This window comes from Camelus bactrianus, chromosome 8 (genome assembly GCF_048773025.1).
Source record: "Camelus bactrianus isolate YW-2024 breed Bactrian camel chromosome 8, ASM4877302v1, whole genome shotgun sequence".
NCBI classification, from domain to species: Eukaryota; Metazoa; Chordata; class Mammalia; order Artiodactyla; family Camelidae; genus Camelus; species Camelus bactrianus.
This window is the reverse complement of record NC_133546.1, coordinates 53,407,945-53,430,929: the sequence shown is the minus strand read 5'-3', so window position 1 is coordinate 53,430,929 and position 22,985 is coordinate 53,407,945. Positions and strand designations below refer to the sequence as shown.

Here is a 22,985-nt window from a genome sequence, read left to right as displayed (position 1 = left end):
ATTTTTTCATCTTAGTTAATTTGTATCTAACTCATCTCTTCTAACAATTGCTGAGTATTCCTTATTTGAACAATTATTTATTGATGGTCTTCAAGTAGTGTCTATTTTGCTATTTTATAAACGTTACTCTGATACTGGGGGTGGACTGTGCTGGTATGGTGAGTGGACTTTGGGTGGGGGTTTCACCATAGAGGACAGCTCAGTAGATGAGATCCATCAATAGGCCACTCATCCAGTGATGCAACTTTTACTCTAAAATCTTTTAAGACTCTCTGACAGCTGGGAAGCCTGGGATGGAAAGTTGGGGATCACTGTCCTGTGGCTTCCAGCTGGGTTCCCAAGGTCCTTTGATGTGTTTCTAACCAGCACTCTCTCTTCTCCAGTTCCTGTTGATGGGAACTTAGGGCTCTCCAAAAATTTTCAAAGCTGTTGTTGCTAGTAGAAAGGGAGGAAAGAGGTCAATAATGATGAATGTGTTATATAAATTCACAGTTCCCCTAGTCTTTTATTTATTTTGGATTTGTTGAGATGGTCTCAAGTTAACTGAAATGTTGCAAATCCCTCTCCCCTTTTTCACTCACCCAGCTGCCTTTGTTGAGGAAAATCATGGTAAAATACAAACTTCACTTAGTACATATTGTCCACCAGGTATTGTAAAAAAACAAGCAGTGGTCAGCCATTCTTGGAGACAGACTGAATGTAAGAGCTGTCTTTGCTTTATGTCCAGCTGTGCAGAACTTGGGTATTTCCTGAGTCCTTTTGGGGAAACCTAACTACTCGGTTTATAAGCTAAGCTCTTCTCCTTTGTTAATGTTGAATAACAAGCCAATCAACATCAATCAAACTTTCCTTAGTCTAGGTCGTTGTACTTCAAACTTCCTGAAAAAAAAAGTTATGTTTCTTGATTATTGATAGCTTCTGCACTTTAGCAATGCTAAGTTCTTTTTTAAAATTTGCTTTGCTCTTCTATTTTTCATCATGTCAGTGGAATTTTATAGGGACTGTATAGACTCAAATCATTATTAAAATGGGATATTGGTCCTTTAACATTTAATGGGAAAGAATAAGAAAATAACTAACATCCTTGTTAGGAATGGACTGATTTGGTGGAATGTTGCCAATGGGGTGCCTTGATTTTTATTTTGGTCATGCCAAAGGAATGCCAAATGGCTGCTTTGGTATAAGGAGTGGAGTGTTAGGCAGGGAAGTAAATGGGTATAAAGGTATATATATCAAATACCTGTGTGTGTGTGCATGATATATATATGTGTGTGTGATATATATGTCTGTGTATGATATATATGCATGTGTGTATATGATATATGTGTGTGTGTGTGTGTGTGTGTGTGTGTGTGATGTGTGTGTGTATATATATGATTTACTTTCTTGACTTCAGTTTTGTGAAGAACAGATTCAGTAGTTGAATTACCCTGTGGGTAGAATTGTGATTATTGCTCTTTACCCTGTGGATAGAATTGTGAATTTTGTTTATTTTAGATGGATTTTTATTTTAGATAGAATTTTGTTCTTTTAGATACTAACAACTTATTGATGAATTCAAGAGAAGTTCTTTATCTGTCATCGGGATGAAGCCAATTAATTTTTTAAGAGCTGACTTTCTGAATTGGTTAACTTGTAAGTTCCTCACATAGGCTTGGATAGAGTTTGAGTTGCTGCTGGCTGGCAGCCACTCCTGAAGGAGACGAAGGGAGTTGTGCTGGCAGCCAAATGAATTTGTCCTGCTTGTCCTCTCTGGCTGAGTGCTATGTGGTGCCAACTTCTAGTCCTCAGTTTGATGTCATCTTATAAATTTCTCCAAACAAGTATTCTGATTCCTCCATGTGATCTTATGAAACTTCTTCATGAATCTTTGATTATGTGAACATTTGTATGTATTATATATTTTTTCTATGCCCAAACAGATCTTGGATGAACTTATTACACTAAAAAAAATAACTATCTGGGGTCATTAATTAAGTTATTTCTAATGCCAGAGTCAGTAATTTTTCTAGCTTAGTAGAATCTGTGGTACTCTGTCTTATCTCCTTTCCTGGGTTGTTGCACCCATACCCTAGCTGCTGGCAGTGTTGGCCACAAGTATATCACAGCTCTCACCCCACTCCCATCTCCTAGCCCCCATCTCCTATCTCCCATACCCTGAGAAATACCCTTGGCTGATGAGAGAAGTCTAGCCAGGGGGGCTGTGACACTCCTTACCCCACATCAGGGATGGCATTTAGACCAAGTCTGACTGATACAAGAGTACAGAAGTCTAGCTTCATTGCCTCAAAAAGGGGCAACACTGTGGTGCGATTTGTATTCCAGACTGCTGGCAATCTGCATGGATCAGCCCATGGCTAGACTTTACCTGAGACTGCATTCTTTTTTTTTTTCCTTCCATTTTTATTGAGATATGATCAACATACAGCACTGTTTAAGGTGTACAGTATAATGATTTGATTTACATATATCATGACATGATTACATGATTATCATAATAAGTTTAGTGAACATCTATCATCTCATATAGATATAAATCTAAAGAAATAGAAGAAATTTTTTCTTTGTGCTGTGAACTCTTAGGATTTACTCTTGACAATTTTCATAAATAATGTGCAGCAGTGCCAATTGTACATACCATGTTGTACATTACATCCTAGTATTATTTACCTTATAACTGAAAGCTTGTACCTTTTGACTGCCTTCCTCCAATTCCCGCATCTTCCCTCTGGTAACAAGTCTGATTTCTTTTTCTATGAGTTTGTTTTTGAAGTATAATTGACCCATAACACTATGTTAGTCCCTGTTACATACCACAGTGATTCAGTATTTCTATACATTTCAAAATGATCATCACAGTAAGTCTAGATACAATCTGTCACCACAGAAAGATATTACATAGTTATTGACTGTATTCCCCACACTGTACACTGTATACTCTTGACTCATTTGTTTTGCAGCTAGAAGTTTGTGCCTTTTAATCTTCCTCACCTGTTTCTTTCCTCCCTTATTCCCCTACCCTCTGGCAACCACTTGATTGTTCTCTATAGCTCTGTTTCTAGTTTGTTATGTTTGTTCATTTGTTTTGTTTTGTTAAATTACACATATAAGTGAGATTATGCAATATTTGTCTTTCTCTGTCTAACTTACTTCACTTAGCATAATATCTTCTAGTTCTACCCATGTTGTTACAAATGGCAAGATTTCCTTCTCTTTTATGACTGAATAATACTACGCTACATATACATGTACCATGTACCACATCTTCTTTGTCCATTCATCTATTGATGGGCACGTAGATTATTTCTACATCTTGGATGTTGTAAATAATGCTGCAATGAACATAGGGGTAAACATATCTTTTCAAACTTGTTTAATGTTTTCTTCAGATACGTACCTGGGAGTGAAAGTACTGGATCCTGTGGTAGTTCTATTTTTAATTTTTGAGGGATCTCCATACTGTTTTCAAGTAGTGGCTGAACTGCTTTACATTCTCACTCACAGTATATACGGGTTCCCTTTTCTCCACATCCTCGCTGACACTTGTTATTTGTTGTCTGTCAGGAGATGTTTATTCCGACAGGTGTGAGATATCTTACTGTGGTTTTGATTTGCCTTCCCCTTACGATTAGTGATGTTGAGCATCTTTCCATATGCCTGTTGGCCATCTGTATGTCTTCTTTGGGAAAATGCCTATTCAGATCCTCTGTCCATTTTTTAATTATTTTTTTTTAAATGTTGAGTTGTATGAGTTCTTTGTATATTTTGGATATTAACCTCTCATTGGATATATCATTTGCAAATACCTTCCCCTATTCAGTAGGCGGCCTTTTTATTTTGTTAATAGTTTCCTTCACTGTGCAGAATCTTTTTAGTTTGATGTAGTCCCATTTGTTTATTTTTGCTTTTATTTCCCTTGTCTGAGTAGACATATCCAAAAATATTACTAAGACCAATGCTGAGGCCACATTCTTGATCAGCTCTTTCTCCTTCCTTATACTGCTTCACTGCCACCTTGTATGTATTCTTGAAGAGATCTTCCTCTTCCATCTGAAACCCTGGATGGGCTTTGCTTTTTGGGAAACTGACCTAAGATGGTACTAAGGGTGGTCTGAGGAAGCAGACTCCAAGAATGAGATCCTGGAGTTAGAAACTTGAGGGCTGGCTTGCTACAAATAGCTCATTGCTGGTGATAGGTAGGTGGAGTTTGCATAGCTTTGGCATACACCACAGTGCAACTGCTAAAACTGTCACTGAGACCAACTGGGATAGGCCAGGGGGAAAAGGAGATGAACTGGCTTCTGCACAATCTCTGGCATTTCAGAGGTACAAGAGAAATATAAATTATAAAGACTGTGGAATTCAGAAGCTATTTCTGAATACCATTGGTGCTTTGAAGAGATGAAATAACAGGCCCAGGGCAATCAAACACCAATTTAAAGTCAAGTATGAGAGTCAGAGGACCTCTTTGGCAGCTTTTAAAGGGGCCTTCAGCTCCTGCAGCTGGAGGGCAGATAGAACTGAAGACCAGGCATAGGCATAATTGTAAAAGTCACAGAACTCAAGAGTAAAGCTTAATTCTCAGCCGAGGAAAGTTTCGTATGCTAAGGCCAGAGACCTGAAAGGTAAAGAAGGTGACACTGAAACCTGGGATAGGGTTATCTGGGTTTATATGCATGCAAATCTTGGACTCCCAGATTCCCTTGAAACTTCTAGGCTTGTATGTGTGGTCCAATCTCCTTTATTGAAAGATAGAGCATCCCCTACATACCTCCTAATTGAAGTCTGTACAGAAAAATGAGGCAGATGCTCTGCAAAATAATGCTACCTTCCCAAATCTACCTCCTTCTCCTCTCTTGGCCACGTAACCAACAACTAAGATTACATCTCAGCGTAACCCAACTGTTAAAGTACTGCTAAGGGAGGGGATGGATTATATGTCAATAGAATTGCAGGAATGACTAACAAGTATGACAGTAACTAGGAAAGTATTCCTGAGAGTGGGTTCTGAAGTTGTTGGTCAGGATGGTAGGGTGAAACATAAGGCTGAATAAGGGAGAGTATGTCAACATGGGGGTACCTTCCTTTGATACAGAACTTAACACCCTGAAAATGGTTCTCATGCACTGCTTGCAAGCTTCTTGGGAGCTTGAAAATGAATGCCTTACATTTAATGTTGTAGAAATGCCAGACTGCTTTGGCAAATTGGAAGTGATCAAAAGCTCAGAAAATTGGGCACTCTAGAAGGGACTGACTAAATAAACCTGGGGAACTCATCTGCTGATTTTGTTTTTCAGAAGGTCTAGAGTCCATTTATGAAGGGGACACCAACATAATTTAGAAGCTCATAGTGGTATTTTGTAGGTTGAGATGATTGTAGGAGAAATATTATAGCAGAATTGGACTAGATTGATAGATAATGGTATTCAATATATTGCTTACATAGAATTGAGCATGTACTCAATATGTAGAATAGTGTTATCAATTTATTTATCTACCTACCTACCTATCATCTATTATCTATCTATAATCAGATGTGGCCAAGAATGGATATGCAGAAGGCTGAGATCAGCCACCCCAATCGAAAGTTATGATCCTTTGCCAAGTTTCCAGACCCGCACAGGTATTAGGCCTAGATTCATTCACTTAAGGAGAAATCAGTTTCCCTTCCCTAAGGAAGGCCTTGTAGCATCACTGAAATTATATATTGCTTCTTTAATCATATGCATGAGTAACTGTACACTGAGGAAAGGGGACTATCCAGATCTTTTGAGGACCTTTGGATACACTATCCAAGTTGATGCTGATGTTCAAGGAACCAGATTTACTTGCTAGTCAGTTTTCTGGTATGGGAGTATATAATCATAATGGACATACTTAACAGTTGGCAGAGCTCTCTTATGGCTCTTTGACTAGCTCAGTAGGAACAACTGCAGTGAAAGTAAAAGTCCATGAAACTGCCCCACTAAAACCAATATAATAAATCAAAAAACATATTGTATCCATGGGCAAATGGAAGAGATTAGTGCCATTCTCAAAGCCTTAAAGGCTGTAAGGATTGTGGTACCATTATCTTCATTTAATTCATCAATTTAACCCATGTAAAAACCAGATGTATCATGAAAGATGACAGTGGATTAACCATTAAGTTAACCAAATGGTAATCCCAGTTGGCAGTTGTGTTAGATGTGATGTCTTTAGTTGAGAAGATGAACACAGCTTTGGATATATGGCTGTTGAGACTTGGAATACATTCTTTTCCATACATGTAAAAAAGAGGATCAGAAGCAGTTAACACTGACATGACAGACAATGTACACTTACAGTCTCTCCTTGGAGCTATGTTAAGTGTCTCAGAATATATTTTATATATTGAAATTGTCAATATATTTCAGTGGTGCAAGGATCATCTGGATGTAGTGCAGAGTATCATATTGGTTCAATATATTGTTGGCCAACAAGTGGCAATGATTATCAGTTCCTTGGTAAAACATGTGCGCTCCAGAGGATGGGGGATAAACCTCACAAATATTTAGGGACCTTTAGTAATGACACAATTTAGAGGGGTTGGAGTTCGGTGACCTAGGAATGCAAGCGTATCTCTTCCAAAGTAACAGAGTGTAGAAGATAGACTCTACTAGTATTCAGAAGCTGCCTCAGTGTACAGACTTTTTGTAGAGGAGTGGTTCAGTTGTCTAGGTCACAACAGGACATCGTCTCTCAAATAAAGAACAAGTTATTGTACCTTACAACTCCTTCTACTAAGAATCATATCTCTTGGCAGATGTCTTCAGGTTTTGGAGGCAGAATATTCTGCATTTGGGAATACCACTGTAACCCATTCATCATAGACGTAGAAGCTGCTAGATTTTTCAAAAGGCCCAGAGCAAGAAATCACTCTTCAGGTGGTCCAGCTGTGGTTCAAGTAGGCTGCTACTAGCCATATGGTCAGGCATACCTCAGACATACGTCACACATACTTGATAAATACCAAGAGGTATTTATGGTAGAAAATCATGCTACATGGAGACTCTATCAAGCCCCAATAGGAGAACTGCAATATAGACTCCTGAAGTTCTGGAGCAAGGACATGCCATACACAGCAAAGACAATTTCTACAAATAAATGCCAAACCATTCTACATATGGTATACTAGTAGGCCTTCCTAGAAATGAAGCATCTAACAATGGAATCTCAAGTGACAATGCAGCTAGAATTTCTCATCATGGGCAGAGCAATGTTATACTACCAAGAAATAAAATTGGGTAGGGTGGGCCCAGCATCAATCCAATATAAGATGGAAGTGACATATCCAGGATATGTAAGCTCAGGCAGGTTCAGAGGGTTCATGGGAGCTGCACAAACAAGGTAGCTCAAACTCCCTGTTACTTATCACTGTTGTACCAGCAACTTCACCTTAGCTCATACCAATGGCTTTATGATGGACACTTAATGAAATCAGTTCCCCCTTCCATGGTGGGCTCAATGCCCCATCTTCTAGGGGAGCTATGAAAAGATACTCTTTAGCTCTCAGATCTTTTAGGGATTGTCTAAGCTGTAGAGAGATGCCTCACCCATGGTCATTTCTCTTACCAGTAAATGCAGATATAAATGTCTGACCACTTTGGCCTAATTCAGGCTAACTCTGAAGGGCCAATTTAGGTATTACCAGAGATATTTATGGAGTTGGCCAAGGCTGCATTAGAACTTGACTTCTTCTGAGTCCTACTTCCTTTTTCTCCTTTCCACAGATGTTGATCCCATGAGAAATCTTTAATAAACATCCCATATTCTAAATACTATTACAGAATCTACTTCTAAGGTAACACATGCTGTGACAGACATAGGGGTTTCCTGTGACCAAGTATCAGAGAGGGGTTAAACAAATCTAAGCTTGGTTCACAGATAAGTTGATATGTTGGTGCAATCCTAAAATGAGTAGTTGATACATTATACTTCCATTCAAGTGTGGCTTTGAAAGATAATGATGAAGGAAGGAAAACCTATCAGTTGGAAGGGCTTTGGGCAGAGCTCCTAGTTATTGTGTAAAGAGAGATGAGGTAATAATATTCATGAATTCATAGACAGGGGTAAATAATTCAGATGGTTATTCAAGGGGTCTGGAAGAAGAAATAGTGTGAGATCAAGGTTAAAGATGTTTGAGAAGAGACATGGATGGAGTGGAAAGGTAACATAAAGCTCTTTTCGTTGTACAGCAGGGTGGGCCCCTGTACAGAAGCAGCACTAAACAACCAAATGGACAGGATAACTTGGCCGGTGGTTATCAGTTAGCTTCTCTCCCTGACCATGACAATGATGGCATCGTGGGCACATGAAAGGGAGAGCCATGGTGGCAGAAATGAAATCTATGTGTATTTCCAAGAACATGTGCTCTGTCTCATCAAGACCTGTCTAGGTACTTGCTACTCTTGAATGCTTTACCTGTGAGCAACAGAGATTAGTGTTGAATGTCTTATATGATGCCATACTCCAAGGAGACCAGTCAGCTTCTTGGTGCCATTTTTAAAAAATAGGATGCTTTCTATCTTGAAAAAGGGAAACTTTATTCTGACAAGGACTGATCATACATATCCTCCTTTCTTGTCCATAGGATTTTAACGAATATCATACTCTAGTTGCTCATGAAGTGTTTGATTTACTGGCATGAGGTCCTGTATGAAAACATCTCACACTAAGAGATTCTTTTTTTTTTTTTTTTTTTTTTTCACGAAGAAGGTAGAAAAATGGGCACATGACCGTGGGAACCATTGATCTCATCATCTTCTGTACCATCCGGTAATTGTTATCCTGTTAGAATAGTGGAATAACCTTTAAAAGATGTAGATGAGGTACTGGTTTGGGGACGACAGCTTGAAAGATTTTCAGAACTATTTTTCAGAACGTGATACACTCTTAAACTAACATCCATTGTGTGTTGCTATGTCATAAAAAGGTAGAATTCATGATGGTATGGACTGAATGGTATTTCCCCCACCCAAATTCATATATTCAAGCTCTAACCCCCAACTGACTATTTTTGGAGATAGAGCCTTTAAAGAGGTTATTAGAGCTAAAGAAGGTCATGAGGGTGAGAACCTAATCCAATAGGACTGGCATCCTTACAACAGGAGGAAGAGATTCCAAGGATGCATGTGCACAGAGAAAAGGCCATGTGAGGACCCAGTGAGAAGCTGGCTATCTGCAAGCCTAGGAGAGAGGCCTCAGGAGTAATGAACCCTGCCAACATCTTGTCTTGGACCTTCAGACTCCAGAACTGTGAGTAAATACATTTCTGTTGTTTGAGCCACCCAGGCTGTGGTATTTTGCTATGTCAGCCCTAGCAAACGAATACACATGACTTTGGGAACTAAGAGGTGAAAGTAGGCGTGGCTCTACTCACTGTCATTCCTGCTGACTTGCTTGGGGAATTTGTGCTTCCTGACCCTGAAACATTGAGCTCTGTGTGTCTAGAGGAGCTGATTTTCCAGATGAGGTCCTTTCCACCTGTGGACACAAAAAGATTCCTAGTAAATGTAAATGTACAACTGCCACCTGGTGGTTTTAAGCACCTCGTGCTGGTAGACCAGCGGACACAAACAAGAGTAATTGACCTTTGCCTTCTTTGGGAGTCAGGAAATCTGAGAGCAGGGAAGATTGTGTTTGGACTTAGGTGATCCAGGAGTGAGGAAGTGGTGGTGTCTCTGGGTCCTCTCATGTTCATTTGTAACTGTAAATGGGCAAATACAGCAACCATGATCTTCTTAATGATGACAGTGTAACAGGGGTTCAACCCTCCAGGGTGAACCTCTGTGTTCCTCCACCAGGTGGACTACTAAGGCCAGTGAAGTGCTAGAGAGAGAGAGGAATATAGAAAGGGTGATAGAGGAGGGAGATGAATATTCTTTTTTGCCGTAAGATCAACTGCAGCAGCTAGTAAGTTTCCTCAATTATTGTGACCACAGAACCTTGGAGAATCTGCCTTGATGGAGTAAATCTGATGTAAGAAACAAGTGCATTCAAGCGGATGCTGCAGATACTCAGCCCAGATTCCGTTTATTGGCCCCTTTATTGTCCCCCATCTGCCTGGAGTGTTGGCTACTCACAGCTCACAGCTACCCCCTTCTCTGGAGATTTGCCCTCAGCTGAGATTCTGACTCACCCAGGAGGTTACACACCTCCCACCTTCTGGGGGTGGCCACAGCTAATGAACCCCAAATGGGGGTACAGCAGGCTGGCTCTCTTGTCTTAAGGAGGGGCATATTTGTCGTGCAGTTTCTGCTTCAAACTCCCTTCCCGCCCATGTTGAGGATCAGGCCAAGACTAGACTATCTGAGACCACATCTTTGCTCATTTATTTCCTCTCCTGTTTTTCTCCTTCCTTTGCAAGCTTTACCTAAAGATTATGACCTTAGTGCATCTTGTGCATCCAATTTGCTTTCTTAGGCTCTGTTTCTAGGGACCTGGACCTAAGACAATTAGTAATAAGATAAGTTCAAGCAAGCACATCAATAATCTTGGCTTGATACAGCAGCTTTTCTGAGTCCAGCACTCTCCTATCACTGTGGAGGGATACAGTGACATGAGGCAGAGCCTTTGCTTTCATTGAACTCACCATCTAGTTTGGAAGTAAAAACCTAGTTGTGTGCACAACTTAAACTTGGGATGCAGCACTATATGGTACCAAATTGACAAGAGGTAAAATTGGAGTTCAGAAAAAAAGGAGTGTATTCCTCAGAGAGCTACATACCTGAAAGCTATCAAATTGCTTGCTATGTGAAAGAATTTTCACTACTCTAATTTGAAAATTTGTGTAAGGTTGACAACATGTATTAAAGTGATATAGTCGGTGAAATGTTAATTTACTGCATTAGTAAGAATTGAAATAAAGCATATACATTTCCAAAATATTAGCATCTGAATCGATGCTCTCATGCTATAAGGCATTTATTCGCTATTGAGCTAAAGCTCAAAGCACAGTACCCAGATGCTGCTACACACCAAGAGCACAGAGCACGTTGCTGCTTTTCCTCAGGAACTGTCAGATAGCAGCCACAGGGGGCAATGCAAGCTCAGCAGTAGCATTCTCAGCTCCCTGTCTGCACCAGTGAAAACTGTCCTTTCAAGGCATGGCTGGTTTATTATTCTTGTTTAAAACAGGTTGAATCTTTACAGTTTCACAATGTCTTAGAGTGCATAATTACTTGAAGGTTTGGGGTAAGCCATATGTGGAAATGTAAAAGAGTTGAATTTAGAGAAAAATATTTTATAAAGATACAAAGAATAAATGGGGAGGGAGAGGCTTTGAGTTCACAGTTGACACAAAAGTAGAACAGAAGTTTGTAGCTAATACGCAAGGAATCTAATCTGCTTCACTAATTTTTGTCTGTCAAATTCCTATTTTCTGGAAAAAAAAAAGTCTGCAGAAAAGCAACCTGATTCTTATTTAAATTTTGTAATATTTCTTAATGACTTTGATGTCTGAATATTGTGAATGAAGAGACAATTGTTGAACAAATAAAATAGTTCTCGCAAATCATTTTAAGGAGCATATGCATGTCACATATTTCTGTGCTCTTATTTTAAGGTTTGAGAGTCAGTGTACAAACATATGAATATGGATGCATATTGATGAGTATGATTTTTCCTGCCCATCATTATAAAAATACCTTTCCTAGTTGAACTGTTAATGAAATGATGAAGAAATCTGAGGTGAACATTAGCAGTCTATTTTCATTTTGTTTCATCAAAAAGAATCTATTTTACAATTACTATTTACTTGCAATAACCTGCAGCACAAAATGATTTAATGTTCAATATGTGCATTAAAATGCACTTGCTTTTTTTTTAATATGTAAAAGCTGATGGAAATTTCATTTAAGCACAATTCCTGTATCACAGATTTTAAGCAAAATGAAAGGAAGTTAGGGTACCATTTAAACATGGCTATAAAAATAATTTCTTTCAGTGGCTGGAGGGAAGGAAGGATTGGTCAAAGTAATTTTTATCTTCGATGGGATTCCTCACTAGTCTGCTTTCCTATTTGGCTTAATGCATGCCACAATAATCATGCTATTTCTTCCTAGCATTTTTCTAGCTCACAGTAATAAGAATAATTGCATGATGTTTATATTCTAAAGTACCTTTTCTCACTAAGTTCAGAAATCCTTTCTGAGTATTAATTCTCACAAGATTTTTGCGTGGCACTCAGGGAGGTGTACTATTACCTTGTTATTCTCCTTTTGACTACAAGGATAGTAAGGCACATATGCAGTAAATGATACACAAGACAGAGACAGGATGCCAGAAACAGCTCAGGACCTGACTTCTAGTGCAAAAACCAGGCCATGCTTTGTAGGAATTATTAATGCAGTTGATGATTTAATCATGGCAGTTAATAACTATCTTTTAAGTCTTTGTTTTCAGTCCTAAATAGTTAACACTGACAAGAAGGAAAAATTTCATAACTTGGAGTAAGTTAATTCTGTTGCATCCTGGGTAATATAGATTGTAAACAAGCAAGTTGTAAATAACTGTAATAATAGGAATGTTATTGACAATAATTTGAAGTGTGAGTGTTTAACGGCATAGATGTAAAATTCATAACAATTAAGACACACACAAAAAACTTTTAAATCATGGCCTACTTATAAGTTGCTAGGAAGAAAAAAAAACTAGCTATGTAATTTGAGTATAGAATCAAAGCTGTTTAAATTTATGGGATAGGCCCTTACAATGTAAAAGGTTTCAGAGACTCAAAATGAATTCCAGCTGGGATTATCTTTTTTAAAGGACATCCTTTGCTTGTGTTTGTAACTGGATAAATTTGAAATCATGAAATGCAACTTCTGCCAATTATTACTACAGAGAAATTTCTTCACGCATGCACAAAAATTTATTGATTGGGGCTCAAAGATATTCAGTTAGGCCTGGAACATGATATGTACTCAATATATGTTATTTAGCAAATACATGAATAATGTCTTTTTAGAATTCTTACCCAGATTATTTTAATATTTTTTAAGGATCACAATTATATGTATGTTTAGTATTCTTATCTTTTAAGGATATCTGAAAGAGATTATCTATTCTCTTTCTAAATAGTCTCTAAATATTTCATTTATATATGAAATAATTTGAAGTTTGTAATTTGCTTAAACATAAATCTGGAGGGATGAGGAGGGTCTGACTCAAGGCTGGCCATGATTTAGTGACTGTTGAAGCTGTATGATAAGTGCATCAGGATCAAGTGTATTCTTTATTTTTTATATTTAAAATTTTCTATGATAAAAATGTTTTAAATATAAAAAGTCATTTCCACAAATACTAGATAAGAGATTGTTTTAAATCTGTTATAAGAAAATACGTCTCACTTATTTTGAATTTAACTTTATGGGAACCTAATCTATCAAGAACATGGTCAAGGAGAGTGATGTCAGCATCATGGTGGTGTGAGAAACTTTCTTTGTTCCTCCCTTTCGATCTACAACTAGTAAAACATCCATAATCAAAAAAGTTTCCTCTACCCAACACACCAGTACACCAGAGACATTCACATATCTGTCCATCTGAAGGCGGGTGGACCTCAGAGGAGGCAGAATAGGGGAACAGCAGAGACAGTGCCTATGATCCTGTCCCCCCAGCCACAGTGGCTGACCTAGCAAGCCCCTGAGAAACTGATAGTAGCAGGGGAGGTGGCACACATGACTCCAGCCTCCTGGCCACAGTGGCACCGATGGCCACAGGAAACTGGACAGCAGCAGTCACAGGGTCTGAGACCCCTGTCCTTCCACCTTTAGCAGCACCTATAACTCTGGCCCGTGCCTCAGGTGGTGGTGCCCATAAACCTGACAACTCTGGAAGCAGTGGAGGCACATTCAACTTTGACTTCCTCCCAGCCTCCCCCTCTCCCCATGGGTGGCAGTACCCATGACCCAAGAGAACTTGAATGCAGCAGAGGCATCTGCCATTGTAATATCCCCAGTGATGACACCAGTGTCAGCAGTGACCCTGGCAGCAGCAGGGCACCAATGTCCCCAGAGACACAAGCAACAACAAGGGTACCAGTGACACCCTGGCAGAAGTGGTGGGGAGTGGAAAGTGCCAATTTTCAAATGTAGCCAGAGGCAGTTCAGGTATGAGAAACCAAAAACTTGTGCTATAATGCTACCCACTGAAAAACAAGAGAAAGGCCTCTAATTACCAATCTGTTGAATTGTTAGAATCAAAGTTTAAAAAAAAATCTAATAAGAAAGGTATTTAATATTTCAAATGAGCTGACAGAAAAATAAGTCATCAAGTACCATGAAAAACCATGGTAACATGGTATCACAAAAAGAAAAAAAAATATAATTCTCCAGAAGCCAAACTTAAAGTCACAGAAGTCTGTGATCTAATACTTCGAGAATTCAAGATAACTATCATGAAGAAATTCAGCGAGCTACAAGAAAACTCAGAAAGGCAGTTCAATGAGCTCAGGTATAAAATTAATGAACAGAAGTGAAACTTTACCAAAGAGATTGGAACTCTATAGAAGAATGAAGTAGAAATTCTAGAGCTGAAGAACTCAATAGATAAGATGGAAGAATGCAATAGAAAGCACTGAAAATAGAACAGACCATATGGAGGAGAGAATCAGCAAGCCTGAAGGTAGAAATCTAGAAATAATTCAAGTAGAAGAGAAGAGATAACTAAGATTTTTTAAAATGAAGAAAGAAGAGATGGAAGATGATACTCCAAGCAAATAACAGACAAAAGGGAACATGATAACCATACTCAGACAAAGTAGACTTCAAGCCCAAATGGTAACAAGAGGCAAAGATGGATATTATATATTGATACAGGAGTGATCCATTGAAAGACACAACACTTATTAATATATATGCACTGGAAAAGTCACGAATATGACAAGACTAAACAACATGCTACTGAAAAACTACTGGGTCAATGAGAAATCAAAGAAGAAATAAAAAATAGCTGAAGACAAATAAAAATAAAAATTTGACATATCAAAATCCATGGGATGCAGCAAAATTAGTACTGAGGGAAGTTTATAACATACAGGTCTACCTCAAGAAACAGGAAAAATCTCAGCTAACCAATCCAACCTTATACCAAAGGAGATTAGAAAAAGAGGAACAAATGAAGCCCAAAGTTAGCAATGGGGGGAAATAATAAAAATCAAAGTGGAAATATATGAAATAGGGACTAAAAAGACAATAGAAAAGATCAATGAAACTAACAATAGCTCTTTGGAAAGAAAAACAAATTGACAAACTTTTAGCTAAACTCACTAAGGAAAAAAAGAGCAGTTTCAGATAAATAGAAACAAAAGAGGGGAAATTACTATGGATACCATAAAATACAAAGGATTATAAGAGAATACTGTGAACAGCTATACACCGACAAATTGGATAACCTAGAAGAAACTGATAAATTCTTAGAATCATACAACCTTCCAAGACTGAATCATGAAGAAATAGAAAACTTAAACAGATTGATCACTAGTAACGAGATTAAAACAGTAATCAAAAACCTCCCCCGAAACAAAAGTCCAAGATGAGATGGCTTCCAAGGTGAGTTCAACCAAACAACCCAGGAAGATTTAATACCTATCCTTCTCAAACTCTTCCAAAAAATTGAAGAGGAAGGAATGCTTTCTAAATCATCTTATGAGACAAGCATTACCCTTATACTGAAACCAGAAAAAGACAACACAAAAAAGAAAATTACAGACCAGTATCTCTGATGAATATAGATGCAAAACTCCTCAACAAAATATTAGCAAACTGAATACAACAATACAACAATACATTAAAAGAGTTACACACCATGATCAAGTGAAATTTATTCCATGAATGCAAAAATGCTTCAACATTTGTAAATCTATCAATGTGATATACCATGTTAATAAAATGAAAGATAAAAATCATGATTATCACAATAGATGCAAAGAAAATGTGACAAGATTCAACATCCATTTATGTTAAGAGTGCTCAATAAAGTGGGTATATAAGTAATGTATACCAACATAATAAAGCTACGTGTGACAAACTCACAGCTAAATCATATTCAGTGGTGAAAATGTGAAAGCTATCCCTCTAAGATCAGGTTCAAGACAGGGATGTCTACTCTCCCCACTCTTATTTCAACATAGTATTGGAAGTCCTAGATAGAGCAGTTAGGCAAGAAAAAAGAAATAAAAGGCATTCAAATTGGAAAGAAAAGTAAAATTGTCACTATTTGTGGATGCCATAATTTTATGTATAGAAAACCCTAAAGACTCTACCAAAAACTATTAGAAATAAAATATAGTAAAGTTGAAGGATATAAAATCAATATACAAAAATATGTTCAGCTTCTGTACACTAACAACAAACTAGTAGAAATAGAAATTAAGAAAACAATCTCATTTACAACTGTAACAAAAAGAGTGAGATACCTGGGAATAAATTTAACCAAGAAAGTGAAAGATCTATATACCAGAAACTATAAGATTTTGAAAGAAATTCTGAACACAAAGAAATGGAAAGATATTCTATGCTCATGGATTGGAAGAATGAACATATTAAAGTGTCCATATTACCTAAAGCAATCAATAGATTCAATGCAATTCCTATCAAAGTCCCAATTACACTTTTCATAGAAATAGAACAAAAAATTCCATTTCTGTGGAACTACAAAAGATCCCAAATAGCCAAAGCAATCCTGAGAAAAAAGAATAAAACTGGAGGTATCACAATCTTTGATTTCAAGTTATACTACAAAGCTATAGTAGTAAAGCTATTAAAACAGTATGGTATTGGCAGAAAAAGACACACTGATCAATGGAACAGAATTGAGAGCCCAGCAATAAACCCACACATATATAGATAATTAATTTATGACATGGGAACAAAGAACATACAATAGAAAAAGAGCAGTTTCTTCAATAAATGGTTTTGGAAAAACTGGATAGCCACATGAAAAAGAATGAAATTAGGCCACTATTTTATACCATACACAGAATTAACTCAACATGGATGAAAGACTTGAACATAAGGCCTGATACCATAAAACTCCTAGAAGAAAACATAGGCAGTATACTGTTTGACACTGGTCTCAGCAGTATCTTTCTGTACAGGTCTCCTCAGACAAGGGAATTGAAAATAAGAATGAACAAGTGAGACTACATCAAATTAAAAAGCTTCTGGATAGCAAAGGAAACAATCAACAAAACAAAAGACAACCTATGGAATGGGAAAAGATATTAGCAAATTATTTATCTAGTAAAGAGTTAATATCCAAAATATATAAAGAACTCATACAGTTCAACAATAAAAAACCAAATAGCTCAATATAACATTGGGCAGAAGATCTGAATAGACATTTTCCCAAAGAAGACATACAGCTGGCCAACAGGCACATGATAAGATGTTCATCATAACTGATTATTAGGGAAATGCAAATAAAAACCACAATGAGATATCACTTCATGCCACTAGAATGGATAGTATGAAAAATACAGGAAATAACAACTGTTGGAGAGGATGTGGAGAAAAGGGAACACTTACACATAGCTGGTGGGAATGTAAATTGGTGTAGCCACTGTGGAAAACAGTGTGGGAATTCCTCAAAAAACTAAGAATAGAACTGCCATATGATCTGTCTATTCCACTTCTGTGTATTTACCTGAAAAATATAAAAAACACTTTTTTAAAAAGATATATAGACCATTATGTTTATTGAAGCATTATTTACGATTGCTAAGATATGGAAATAACCTAAGTGCCCACTAACAGATGAATAGATAAAGAAGACGTGGTGCATATATGTATACAATGGAATACTACTCAGCCATAAAAAGATAACATTTTGTCATTTGCAACAACATAAATGGACCTTGAGGCTACTATGCTTAGTGAAATACGTCAGAGAAAGACAACTATCGTATGATTTCACTCAAGTGTGGAATAGAAAACAAAGCAAAACAAAATAAATGAACATAAAAACCAAAAACAAACACAGATACGGAGAACAGATTGATGGCTACCAGAGAAGAAGCAGGGTAGGGAGAGGGCAAAATGAGTAAAGGGGGTTAAGTGTATGGTGATGGGTGGAAACCAGACTTTTGGTGATAAACACACTGTGATGTATACAGAAGTTGAATTATAATGTTGTACATGTGAAACTTATATAACGCTACAAACCAATGTTATCTCATAAAGAAAATAATAAATAAAAGTGAAAGTATGAAAAAGAGAACATGGTTAAGAAATGAAACATAATCATGAAAAAGGGGGTCCCTCACGAGTCAGTATGAATATCATAAGATAATATACTGACACATTATTTGAAACATTCTAATAAAAGATGCTACTTAACTAGGTTAAAAGAATTAATAGTTTGAGCATTCATAGACTTAGGGTCAAATACTTACCCTAGAATTTACTAACTTGGTAATTTATTTCAATTCTGTAAGTTTCTATCTCATCGTATATAAAACAGTTATGATAATATCTCCCTTAAAGGGTTTTAATGAAGTTTGTATGTGATTAAGGTTTTGCCTGGTACTTGGTAGGTGTTTTATAAAATGGTAACTAAAAGTTTTAGGCTCGATTATCTCATTTTTGAGACCACTCAAAATTAAAGTCAGAAGCAGTTACATGGTTTTCAATGAAGGATGAGAACCTTTCAGAACACCTAGTAGGAAAACATGATCAGAAAAATCCACAAGAAGAAATAAGCTACTTCATAAAGGCAAGGATTGAGTCTCTTTTACTATAGTGACTCAAAACCCTACATTTCTTGCTCACAGTTTTGTACACCTTTATATCACAGCACAGGGCATAGTGATATAGAGAATTACTAAGATAAGTTAACACACAAACCTAACACCTCTGAGGCTTAACACAATGAAAGCTGTTGTTGTTGTTGTTGTTGTTGTTGTTGTTGTTGTTGTTGTTGTAGTTGTAGTTTTTCCCACTCCTTTCATAATCCATTGTAAATCAGGAGGTTCTTCTAGGAAGTTCTTCACTCAGACTCCTTTCTCTTGGCTCCTCCACACTGTGGGTTCTCCTTGGAAATCTCTGATGGATTCGCTTCATTTGTCCAGTCAATGCATAAAGGAAAAAAAGGTCCCATGGAGGTTTACGTGAGATATTTTAGGGGTCATGCCTGGAAATGAAGCTCATCTTTTCTACCGAAATTCCACTGGCCATATTCCAGCTGCCTACTGAAGAACTAGGAGATACAGTCTTCCTGTGTATCCCAATGTGGGGACCATAGACCATTGTCTGTGCTATAGTAGACAATAAAGAAGTATCTCACCAGTTCTAGGAGGTTTTAGACAAAAAAATAGGGTGAATTGTGTATCTGTATGTAATCTCTGCTGGACTGTAAGCTCTCTGAGACTGGGTACATGACTTGGTTATTTCTGACTTCCAGCTAGTATTCAGTAAATAGTTTAAGGTAAATAGTTTTGTTAAGTGAATTAATCCAGAAAGCCTGGCTTTTTAAAAGATTCTCTATAGTTTTATATTTATGGCATTATAGTTTGGAAATAAGCCTGTCTGTTAAGTATTGAAGAGAAAGTAAGTTGTAACAGAAACAATTCAGTGTGATCTTGAATACCTTTGCACATTACACATTAGTTTACACACAATAGAATCAATATCATTTACTGTATTTAAAATATTAGAAAAATTTTGGACATTTTCCTGGACCACATAAATTATGACCTTACTCCTAGGGCTAGATTTTTCTTAAACATAATAGAAATAAATATGGACTATACGAAATTCTAAAAAAGGAATCTAAGAGTACTTGTTTGAAAAATTTATCTTTTCCATGCCTCCAAAAATATCTGAAAAAGATTTCACTTGTTTAAGCATTCCTTTCCTTCCTAAATCTGGAATTTTAGAATTGAAAGAAAAGAAGCTCCACTGTCCTAATTTTCTTCTGGTAGGCAAGAGAGAAATGAGGATTTAATTCATTTACCAAAAAAAAGTAAATAAACATTTTAAAATGTATTGGCATGTGGAGTGTAGTAGAATGGGTGATATTGCAGGAAGTGGGTATGTTAGCTTGATGATCCGGTAGAAGAACCAACCAAGACATAATGACAGGCTCAGCCGCAGTCCATTGTTTGACAGTGAGACTTTGGACAATACCGCCAGGATAGAGTACTGCTCAGGCTAAAGTCATTTATAGCTCTCAGGCTTGGGGTTGGCTCAGACCACTGATGAGAGTCATAGACACTGACATAATTTTGAAAAAAGATATTAGAGTGAAAGAAATGAGTAAATGTTTTTGTAAGTAACAGTGACAACAATAAAACAATAATAAAACCATTAAAATGTAAGAGTTACACTGGGATGTGCTGTAGACGTTGCTCTAGATATTTTCTATCTCTATAATCGATTCTGGTGAATCATACTTCTGATCAATGCTTTTATCACCTATCTACAACACAGAATTAAAAAAAAGAAAAAGAAAACTGATATACAAATACCAACAAAAATTATTGCTGAAAATTATTATTTCTACTTATTTGAAATATTATGGTCCCTGAACCTCAGTGAAATGTAAAAACTGCTGGAAAAGTATCAAGAAGGTGAAAAGAAATATTTTAAAGGTGTAGCTAAAAATAGGTGATTTTTAAAGAAGGCTTTAGATTCAATACTGTTTTCTTAAAACAATTCAAAATTCATATTTGTCAGAGTCCTGACAAAATATTTGAGGAAGCTGCTGCCAAAAGATTTTTGCCCATCTCAAAACAAACGACAAAGGAAACAATAGCCTTGGTAATAGATGCTGAATTTGATATGAGCGATTGGTTGTGTGTATTCAGTAGTAATGGCAATCAGTGGAAATTCTAAAATTTATGAAATAAAATACACTGTTGACTTTGTTTTTTTCCAAACTGAAGTCATTGTTTGGGGCTAATGGCAGTTGGCTTCTTTAAAGTAACTAAATTGACAAGCAAAAGTGAAAGTCTGTTTTAAAGTTGTTTTCACCTCTTTTACCACCTAAAGCATATCTATGCATAAAGAACTTTAAAATGCATGCTTTTTATATCCTTTCCCACAATTATCATTTACAGATTTTTAACTCCAGAAAGGATCTCTGAGAAATAATTTCTAAGCACTGCTCACCCTGAGCATGCATGTGTGTGTGCACACAGACACACACTTTAAATGTGCATCAGGAAGATGTGTAAGGGTTATATCTTAATATTTATATTGACTAAGTTCTTTAATATCAAATATTAGTCTTTTTTATGATTTTATTGAAATTAACCAATATCTTAAAGGAGTCCTTTAGCCAGCAGACACAGTCTAAAATACCTTCATTTTCAGTTTATGTGGAGTTAAGCATAAACCGTTGTAGTGCTTTCTGCTTTCTTTCATAAGGAGAATTTAGTTGTACTAAGGTAATGGTGCAAATTTACAGTATCCATAAAAGCACTGTTATTGTATTGCTTTGCGTAATGCATTAGGAAGAGAAGACCACTTGGCAGACACCACATATTTATAAACGAACAAAATGCACTAAAATCAAAATTGCATTACTTTTGTCAATAATTTGTGTTATAATTTTTATGGCAAAAATTAATAGAAAGGATCCCTTAAATAAAAATGAGTCTGACGTTTTCCTTTTGTTGTTGCTGCCCTGATTGTATTTACATCCAGTCATTTATTGCCCATTAAAGAAGTAATGCTATGTTAATGTAAGGGGGAAAAATCAATGCTACTGAGATCAGTAGCTGTAGGGAAACAGTGCAGCAGCTGGTTTGCAAACAGCGAGCCCATATAGATCAATGAAATTACAAGCTAAATCTGCTGATGCTCACAAACTGCTCCAGTGGTGTGCTGTCTAACCTTTTTCAAGTTCAAGAGCTCTAGAAACCCAGTGATAACTAAATGGAAAACAGGGCAAAGGGAATGGAGACAGTGACAATGCACCTGGAGTATTTTACTGTGATATGTGATGTTCTACTTTTGCAGCTACCAGCATAACTACATACTTTAACCTGTAGAAAAGCCCTGTAATCTGTAAGTGAGCCACATAGAGAGCCTTCACACCCCAGAAAATTTCTACACTAAGAGGATTCCTTGACCTAAAACATCAAAAGGCTACGTGATACTTTGTGAATCTGCTTTTTGAGCTAAATTTTAGAAAATATCAATCAGTGAGCTAATGTTGGGGATTCTAAAATGTATTATGTGTTGGATTGGGTGATCTATTATGGTCTCTAAAATTTTCTTTATTAAAAAATTTTACATACATTGAGCCTCAGCTTTTTGAATGACAAATCACTAAGTAGATGCATGTACATTTAATACTTGATAAAGACAACAAGCTTTACATCTCAATAAACTGATTTTTTGTGTCAATTTAAATGATGGTAATAAGTGTTTTTCCCTATAAGTACTGAATTTTCAATTTTTATTTTAGCTAAACCTTCCATGGGCACTCAGGTATATTTTAACTGCATTTTCTAAGATACACAAAAACTTTAACGTAAAGAGTGTTAATTGACACAATGAGAGGGAAATCAATATTCACAGAAGAGAATCATAACTACCTATTGATGGATTAAAAAACAATAAGCTAATTCTGTTTAAAACTAGAAGTGATCTTTGAAACTGGTACACATAACATTGTTTTTATGTCACCTGGAAAGGATAAGTGGTTTTCCCAAGGTCACCTATCTATTAAATGGTAATATTGGAACTCAGATCCAGACACTTCTAGGCCAATGGGCAATCCTGTCCCCACGACAGGATGCCACCATTAACACTGATTTGGGTAGGAAAAAAGAAAGAGAATGTAGAAGGCAGAAGAAAGTAGAATGAAAATTTGTGTAGATGCTTTCACTCAAATGCACACAGACATAATAGGAACACTAAAATCATACGGAATAAAGTTAATTACAAACTATTATTCCTACTAAATTCTTCTTAATCCAGTTGTTGACAAGAAGAACAAAAAGTTATTTATCCCCT

The 22,985-nt window shown here is 36.7% G+C and overlaps 1 long non-coding RNA gene across 6 annotated transcripts in view; it reads left to right on the top strand.

Annotated features, from left to right (window-relative positions):
• LOC105063771 (uncharacterized) overlaps nucleotides 1–22,985 on the top strand; it is an 864,622-nt gene that overhangs the window by 333,206 nt on the left and 508,431 nt on the right. For all 6 annotated transcript variants that reach the window (XR_006722441.2, XR_012508690.1, XR_012508689.1 and 3 more), the window contains one exon: nucleotides 9,129–9,276. This is a non-coding gene — a long non-coding RNA (uncharacterized LOC105063771). The remainder of the gene's footprint in view (nucleotides 1–9,128; nucleotides 9,277–22,985) is intronic.